Below are 9,649 nucleotides of genomic sequence, written 5' to 3'. Positions count from 1 at the left end.
ATTAAATTTGTCTTTTAAAAAATTTTAAATTAGTTATGTTAGTTCTTCCGTCACTTTTTTTATTGATAGTGTCAAAATTTGTTAATGTGACACGTCGTTAAACGACACTCTAACACACCCCTCACTACAACAAAATAGCATTTTGGCGACGGTTTTTTTTAATGCTTGGTGATGGTTTTAACTGTCACTAAATGGTTTGCGACGGTTAAAAAAAGCGTCACAGATTTGAGCGTCGCCAGCTGACATAGTGACAGTTTTGGACCACCGTTGGTAAGGAGTGTCGCTAAATTGTTTGTAACGGTTTTTAAAATATAAAACCGTCACTAATTTGTAACACTTGTAAAGGTGTTTTTTATACTGTATTTCGCAACATTTTGAAACTGTCGTTAAATTACTAAATTCTGTAACAGTTTTTTCTTATATTTCATGATTATTTTAAACCGTCACTAAGTTACTAGTTCTTATGATAGTTTTTAGGCATATTTAGTGATTATTTAAATCGTCACAATATTTTTAGTGACAGTTTTTCTATTTTAAAACCGTTACCAAGTTATTTATTCCTGTGACAATTTTTTTCTATATTTAGTGACAGTTTTAAACTGTCATAATCTCTTCAACATCAAAGATTTCTATTATCAAAAGTTAAATTCTAGAAATGATATTGTATTTCAACAAATCAAAATTCAATCCCACAAATTTTACAAAAATAGCAACAATGTATTTCAAAAGTTAAATTCTACAAGTTCTGATTACATAGTCATAATTCCACTTCAACTCTCCTTCTTTCTTAGCCTTCTTCTCATCATACCTGTAAAAACATAAAAGAAATAAAAGAAAATTACATTACTTAAATCAAAGAATAACAATCATGTATAGGTTCACACTTTAAGAATTTGGTAAAATTAAAAATTGAGATATGATCATTTCCTCTTGCATTAGGGAATAACACTAATTTAGCATCTTCAACAATTTTGAGAAATTTTTTAGGACTTTGATACTTCTTTATTAGCCTTCTTCTCTTCATACCTGTAAAAACATAATAAAAAATATAATTAAAGAGTTCCATGTTAATAAATGGTGCACACTGCACAGTTTATCAAAGAAATAAAAGAAAAAATAAATATAAATTAAAACGGCACATTTGGTATGACTTGTATACTACTAGTAGTTCATCAAGAAGAAATGTGCTTTAGCAAGACTTAATCAATTTGCTAATTACACAACTTAATCTTTTATCACCAATATTTACTTGCAAATTATTCCTTAAAGTTTAGTTCGTCAAGAATTACTCCTAAAAATAATAAAGAATTGATTTGACTCATGTTGGACGCACTCATTTGGGACCTTATCAGTTCATCAAATGAGAGAGTGTGGCTTCACCCTTGAGTGGGACCTACACTACATCCTATCATGATATGGTAATGAACTTTTCAATTTGTACACATCACTCTTCAATTAAATATGCTATAGGCTTACACGGTTAAATTCTGCTTCACAAAAGGGGACTAAAGTAGGGGAAAAGATGAAAATGAGAACAAACAAACTTGAAGTTGGCAAAACACAATCCAATGGACATAAAAGGTGGTTTCAACTTCCAGCAAGTAAAGTATCTGCATATATAAGTTTTCAACTCATAACCAATTAGACATAAACCAATGGCTGCGTGGCAAGGAAACATGCTTACCTCCCACGTTGCAGCTGATAGTGTTTCACCGGATTCATTCTCTTTTAGCGGCCTTGTTTCTATCCAAGGGCAATCAATGCTCCCTTCTCCTAACCATGCCAAATACTACCAGGAAAGCAAGCAAAACCCAAAAATAGTGCAATCACAAATCATATGAAATGACCAAAGATTAGATTGAAACCACAAATTCTACCTATGAGTAATCCACAATATAAACTCAGAGCCAACTAAAAGCATTGTTAAATACTCAATTGAAGAGCTAATTCACAATATAATATGAACAAAAGTATATATGTAATGTACTATTTTAATATACTATAGTTTTCATCCTTACATGATGAAGCAAACTTAAACTTAATTACCCTCCCACATATAGCTAAAGTCTTCCAAGAAATCATCACGTGATTCCAAAATGTATGTAGTGGTTGATTCACAAAAATAAATGAAAAACATAAGTAAATTACTGTGCTAACACTCATATATCACAGATGAAATAACTAACCAAACTAATTAAAAGAATATCAAGCCTTAAATTACATACACGACTAACAGTTTTTGACTCAACTTCCACATTCCAAAGTTGCTGTTAAGTCAATGAAGAAAGATCACAAAATGATAATGAAGCTCAATGCTTGATTTGAAATTTCAAATTCCTTCCCAATTTTGGGGCATAACAAGGAATCAGGACAATATTCATGGCCCAGAAACAGATTAATTAGCAACAAAAACATATGTGACAAGTCTGGAATTTGTTTGAAGCATCTCTACTTTTACATTTTTAAACATTATTACTAAGCAAAATCAATCATAGATGCATGAAAGTAATGAGTAATTAAATTTGCAGAAGCAGAATTAAACACATGCTAAGTAAATATAAACCACTTTTCCACATTACTATTGACTAAAACCAATCTTAGATAAATCAAAGTCATCAGTGATGAAGCTCGCAAATGCTGAACCAATCTAATTGACAAATGAACTAACATTTAACCAATCTAACTAAAAAATTAGCTAATTTTTAACCAATCCAACTGATTTCTTCAACTGTGAAATATTACTAGTCTCTCCTTATGCTTCTAACTTTCTATTAATCTAACAGATCCTAAGCTTTTCAGATACTAAACTACTAAACATAAATCACTCAATTTCAGTATTGTTAAATACTCAATTGAAGCAAAAACAGAGCAACGGCGGAAAGCGGCATAAAAGAGCAAAAAAGAGCAGATCGGAGACGAGCTCCGAGGTGGCGAATGACAAATGCTAACTTCCTAGAGATTCAGATTCAGAGTTTACCTGGCCCTTAAATATGTTCCTCAAATAAACAATAAAGGCCATTAAAAGAGTTTACCTGGCCCTTATCCAGAAGATATCGACAAAGGGACTCCGAATCATCAATTCTACCAAATCCTTCAGCTTCTTTTCCATAGTAGTAGCTGAAATCAATGAATAGATAAAATGCCCCCTGCATGTGGGAAGAAAGAGTACACATTTATGAAGCAGAACAACAAACATATTAGGAAGAGACAAAACACAGAGAATAACTATTAGGGAATTAACAAAAACATAATTGAGTTTTCTCAAACCTGGGGTTCTAATATTTTAAGACCCTCAATTTCCCTAAAACTTTTAACCAAGAAATCTCGTCCCTACAAGATGAGAAAATTAGAATTTTCTTGGTATGCTAATATTACACATGATAAAAAAAACTGAGAAAAGGGAGTAACAGCATTTGCTGCCAACAGACCTGAACCACAAGAGCTTCACCGAACGTCCTGAAATCTGTGGCATAGAGAGGTTCAACTGTTAAACCAAAACCAAAAGAAGAGCCAGCCAAATTGAGTTTCCCTATTCAAAGCTCAAATTTCTCTTCCCTAAGGGCCATTTCGGCAGCCTCTTCCTCCTCATCATCAAGCACAAAGTACTCATTCTTCTCCACAGGCCTAAACATATAGAACATCACCATGTAAAATGCAAGGCTCACGGTCTCCTCGGCTGCATTGCTCACCCACTGGTACTTATAATTAAAAGATTCAGCATAATGCTATTCTTGCTTTTTCAATACTTAGAATAAATACATCAATGGGAGATTATAAAATTAAACAATCTAGAAGAAAAAATTAATCTGAACAGAATTTGTTTTTAAGCGTCTTCGATCTCAGCCACACCCCTCCCTTTTACCTTTTACCTTCTCCTTCTCCCTGTACTTGTAGCTTTCTCTTCTTTCTCCCTAACACATACACATTATGCAAATTGTTAGTTAGGGCTTAGTAGTAGCTAGCTGCTTTGCAAAAAGTATTGATTGTCACTGTTCATTAATTAATAAAAGCGCTATCCATGAAATGCTTAAAATAAAATGATTAAAAAAAAGAGGGATTCGAGAGTGTCATTACTTTGAACAATGTTGGGTGGGCTTCCGTGACAGGTGTTAAGCTCTCAACCAAGGACACAAAAAGAAACAAGATAAACCCGCTATCTTGATCGATGCTTTTCAGTTTCACAATTCAAGTGCTTTCCTTTCCTCCCACAGCTCACAGATCTGTCTACCTGAGCTTCCATTATTGCGTCAAAAACCAAAAAACAGATATTAAATACCAGAACTTGAAAATCTTCACCTCATTACAACTACCAACAACACACTTTTCAAATCAGTGCCAACATTTTGCCAGAAACCATAGTCAAATAGAATATCAGAGAGAGATCAAAGTGTTTAGTTGAAACATTTCATCGAGCAGGTTGTGTGCAAGTAAAATCAAAATGAATTTTAAGACAAACAAAATTTAAAGCTTCCAACAAAACAATCCTCCATATAATAAGATATAAAGCATAATCTCTTAGATGAAGAATCAATGAACAATTGAAAATCACAAGTAACAGTACCAAAGAATAACAATCATGTATAGGTTATTCATTATCAGATGAACAACAAAGAAATTGTAGGAGAAATAAATATAGTAGAAGAATAATCAAATACTCACTACTGGTGTTCAATATTGTGGTTGGAAGAGAAGAAATGGTCGCCGAAAGGAGGGAATTAGGGTTTGCACTCGCGAAACAGGGAAAGAGAAACAACAGCGTGGGGGACCCGGACGGCGAACTCAAACCGCGATGGAGAATAGGGAATGGCGAACTCGAACCGCGATGGTGAACGGCGAACAGCGAACTCGAACCGCGCCGGTGAACGGCGAATGGCGAACTCGAAGCGCGCCGGTGAACAACGAATGGCGAACTCGAACCGCGACGGTGAAGGGTGAACGGCAAACTCGAACTGCGACGGTGAATGGCGAATGGCAAACTTGAACCGCGATGGCAAACGGGAACTGTAGCACGGTGAGGTTGTTAGTTTCTCTTCTCTTTCTCACTGTGAAAGGGTGAATATGCTTTTTGAAAAAATAGGATAAAAAAAAAAGGTGAGACTGTGATTAGTGATTAGATCAGTGACAGTTAAAAAATTACATATATAAATGTCACTATATTAATGAATAGAGACCCTTAAAATAAGGGTCATAAATCAAGTGTAGCTATATGACTAATTTGGTGTAGTGCCTAAAGTCTTACTTGATTATTAACATAATAAGTTTACGAAATTAAATCAAATCAAAGTCTAATTGAAGGGAGAACTCAAGGGATTAAAATCTCTCAATTTGGGATTGAGTTGATCTAATTTTATAAACTAATCATGTTAATAGTCAATTAGGACTACTGTGTGCTATGATATTACTTAATGTACCACATCAACAAACTCTGACGCCGTTAGCAATGAAAGTGACGAAAGGACTAATATGGCTAATTTAAAATTTTAAAGGACGAATTTGATTAAAAAAAAAAACTTTCGATGACCAATTTGAAAAAATAATAATTTTTCAGGGACTAATTTAACCATTTACTTATATAAGTAAGTAGTTATAGTTACTGTATGACCAGAATGCTTCTACTTGCATTAGTATGGGAACAAGCGCCTCACTACAATTTGAACATTTTTTAATAGTATATGATAATGACATTTATTTGTTTTTATTAAATTATTAATTTTAACCTCACAATAATATTTTACTTCACTTTTGGAATTTGATATTCAATTTGGAAACTTCATATTAGAGATGTATTATAATGAATAATTTTTAAATTTAAATAATATTAGTGTTTTTTTTTTTAGAAATCAATTCGAAAGAATAATATTAATCCATTGATGTTTCTTCTTTTAAAGTTAGTTTTAGTTTTTCCTGAAACAACTACATTAATTAAAAGAACTTTCTAAATTATGAATATCATCAAGAGCCACTATAAGAAAAATGCTGAATACCTTCGGATTTCGCATCGGACATTAGCAGCGAATTTACTAGCGGATTTGGCAATAAATTCGTCGGATAAAAAAATTATTGTCGGATTTGGTTTTCTGACGATAAATTCGCCGGTAAAAATTGGAGGGAAAAAAAGAAAATTTGACACGACTATTACCGTCAGATTTACTGATCCGAATTAACGGAACGTTGCGTTTGGTCATTCGCAAAACGTTACCATCGGATTTATCTACCGGTAAATCCGACGATAATCTTGCCTTAAATTCGAATCGTGAACCTTCTCCCCTCATGTTTGAACTACTCTCTTTCCCTCTAACCTTCTCCTTTCTCTATCTCTCTCCTCCACAAACTAGCTCCCGCAACCTTCCACCAGCGTCGGCCACCACCAACAACGTTCAAAGACTACGTAGACTCATTGTGTCGCGTTGATCGCTTTATCGTCGCCGTTTCGTCGCTCCCACCACTGCTGCTATCGTTGTCACCGCTGCTCTCTGTGTTGCCCGAGCTTCCTCCTTCCTCCCTCTAGGAATGTTGTCCTTCTCTTTATTCCTACTATCTTTTTAATTTATTTAAAAATTACCATAATGCAGCCCTATCGGTTGATCATTGTCGTCGCTACTTCGTCCGTGCTACCACCACGCTAGAAAAGTCATCTGTATCGCCACTGTCTCCAAGTAACTCACCAATTAGTTTTGGATAGTTAAACCCTAAACCCTAATTTATTTCATTTTAATTTATTATGTATTAGAAAATTTACAACTTAGATGTTCGTATTAGAAATTTAATTGTTTTTTATATTTAATTCACTATTAGTTTAAATTTAGGGTTTTTTAATTCTATTTTGATTTAGATTTTTTTTTAATTTCTATTTTGATGATTCTATGTTTAAAATTTTGTTTATGATTTTGATTTTGAATTTCGTTTTGATGTTTTTGTGTTTATTATTCTAATTCCTGTTTATTGTTCTGATTTCTGTTTATTATTTTGCAAGTGTAAGATCCCTAATAATGATGTATTGATAGTGTAAAACATTTTGCACAGTTGTATAATTATATTTGTTTTTTTTATGACTATTCACATCGTCAATAAAAAAGTAATTATTTTTATTGATGTGACATTATATAATTAGATATACATGTAAAATTATTTTATACCATTATAATTAAATTCACATTAAAATACAAAACATATATATTAAGAATAAATTAAATAATATATATTTATACATAAATACATAATAAATAATTTAATAGTTAATTTTTTATGTACACATAATATTTTTTTTATAAAAATTATTGTCATATTATATATATCTTATTTCTATTATCAAAACTTTTGAGATCTGTCACGGTGTGTAACTTTGAAAGCACTTAATTAAATAATATTATTAAAATTAAAATAATATTTTTTAATTATTTAAAAATACTTTTTTAATTTTAAAAAATATTCTCAAATAATAGAAAAATATAACCTTAACAATACTTAATTTTAAAATATTGTCAAAGTTATATATAACTACTATAATCACTCTAATGATCATCATCGTAGACTTCACCGGGTATTAAAAAAAAAAACAAAAGCTAAAACGCATCAAATGTAAGTTGATCACTAGGTTAAGCGAAAAACACACTTATTTAGATAGGAATTAGATCTAGATGGAGGAAAATAATAATTAATACGTTGTATATATATGAATTAATCAACTTGTATACCATAGATGGTTATGACGATAGTTGAAGAAATTTCACGTGATATGAAATTTTCAGCAATGTAATCGCCAATTGGAACCGCTGTTAAGTCCATTATTTACCCGGTGCCAATCCTCTTTTCCTTAGATATTATATGGTTTTTTTGCCGTCATATATAATAATAATAATAATAATAATAATAATAATAATAATAATAAGTTGTTTTAGTTTTGCGATATCGTCGTTGTAGAGTAATAGCAGGTATACATACATGTAGGGTTTTCAGAAGGAAAAAAAATTTATGTGCAATTAATTTTATATAAAATTAATAGTTAAAAATTATTAAATAATTTAATATATTTAATTAAATTATTATTTAGTCATTATTAATTATTAATTATTAAATTTACATAAAATTAACTATGCTTGAATTTTATTTCTTAAAAAACTTAATTGATCAAAATTACGCAAGGGATTCTAACACGATTGATCCCAAAATCCCTAAAACCACTAATAATCACAATGTAAATAAAAAAACAAATGTACTCCCATAAAAAATAAAATAAAAAATTAATTAATATCTATTTTTAGGATACATATTAATAAAAAAGATTATAAAAATATGTAAAATTTAGTTTTAAATTTAATTATTATGTATTTATTAAAATCGAATATTTAAAATATTCTGCTGATAACAATTTTAATTTTTATTCTTAAAAAATAGTTGTTAACTAAATCCATATAGAGCAATCGCATATATAAGAGCTGGCTGAGTGTAGTAGCTACCGATCCCCATCCAAATAATCTTACTTGAACAAATTGCTATGTTTTTATTTTATATGCAAAATTTTGAAAGGAATATACCCTTTTTAATTTGTTGTGTCAAGAAGCTAAGGCAAACGAAAAATTGGCATATGATTATTCATCATTGTGAGGCCGTGGTAGTTGGCAGAAGACTCTCACAAATTACCCCATAGACCCGTTGGCAAAGACAGCGACCAGTTTTCTGACCAAAAATATTTATATAATATTAGAAAGTCATAGAATAATAATCAGAGATTTACGAGTATGCTTTACTATTGGTTCTTTTGAAATAGTGACAGAAATTTCATTTTATGTAGTTATTAGTCTAATATATAAGATCATTTTTTTATATATATTTAAATAGGTCCTCGAAGAATTTTGTATGAGACGTTTGTCTTCCAAAAATATTATTACATTGAAATTTTTAAATTTTACAAAAATAAAATAAATAATTTTTTTTAGTCAAATTTATTATTTTTATTTAGACAAATAAATTTTTAAAAATATAATAAAATAACTTATATATCTTATTTTTGTAAAATTTAAGAATATCTATATAATAAAAGAAAAAATCTAGAGACCAACAACTTTATTAAATTTTGGTCAGCATGTAATCAGCAAAAGAAAAATGAGTAATTCTTAGTCATTAGATAAAATCTCACACCATTAAAATCATCATTGATGACTACTTAATGACTATAAATCACAAAAGTTGCTAACCCCTAGCTTTCCTCGTAATAATTTTTTTTAAGGACCAACATCCAATGTAAAATTTGTTAGAAACTTATTTGGGTATATGCTCATAAATTTATTAGTTTTAGTAAATATTTGATCAATTTAAAATCTTAAATATTAAATATAAATTCTTAATTCAAAATTACAAATCTTAATAGTATAAAAAATAAAATATTTGATCTAAAATATTAACTAAAATTAACCAAAAATATTGATCTCCTAATAATTTTTATATACTTGCATTCATTCATCTATATGAGCAAAAAGTAGTGACTGGTTGATTTTTATATATACTATATTTTAAAGAAATTTGGCCTATATTAAACCATACTTAATTATATATATATATATATATATATATATATATTTCTTGATTGAATGAAACAATTGTTTCTGCTGCCCATATATCCCACAGCTGAATGCAACTTTTTTCATTAAAG

The 9,649-nt window shown here is 30.2% G+C and overlaps 1 non-coding gene across 3 annotated transcripts; it reads right to left on the bottom strand.

Annotated features, from left to right (window-relative positions):
* Positions 1–647: 647 nt before the first annotated feature.
* On the bottom strand, positions 648–5,127 carry LOC112741239 (uncharacterized). Of its 3 annotated transcripts, none has more exons than XR_011871618.1 (8): positions 4,660–5,127; positions 4,075–4,228; positions 3,863–3,911; positions 3,429–3,624; positions 3,268–3,330; positions 3,033–3,146; positions 1,685–1,789; positions 648–808 (listed from the first exon to the last, which is right to left on the bottom strand). It is a non-coding gene; the product is annotated as an uncharacterized protein (transcript). The 3 variants fall into 3 exon arrangements; XR_011871616.1 differs by lacking the exon at positions 648–808 and adding an exon at positions 834–1,026 and having other exon boundaries at positions 4,075–4,233; positions 4,660–5,114; XR_011871617.1 differs by lacking the exons at positions 648–808; positions 3,268–3,330 and adding an exon at positions 834–1,026.
* Positions 5,128–9,649: the final 4,522 nt, after the last annotated feature.

The sequence above is a fragment of the Arachis hypogaea genome, chromosome 14 (assembly GCF_003086295.3).
Source record: "Arachis hypogaea cultivar Tifrunner chromosome 14, arahy.Tifrunner.gnm2.J5K5, whole genome shotgun sequence".
Lineage (NCBI taxonomy): Eukaryota > Viridiplantae > Streptophyta > Magnoliopsida > Fabales > Fabaceae > Arachis > Arachis hypogaea.
This window is presented reverse-complemented; position numbering and strand designations above follow the sequence as displayed.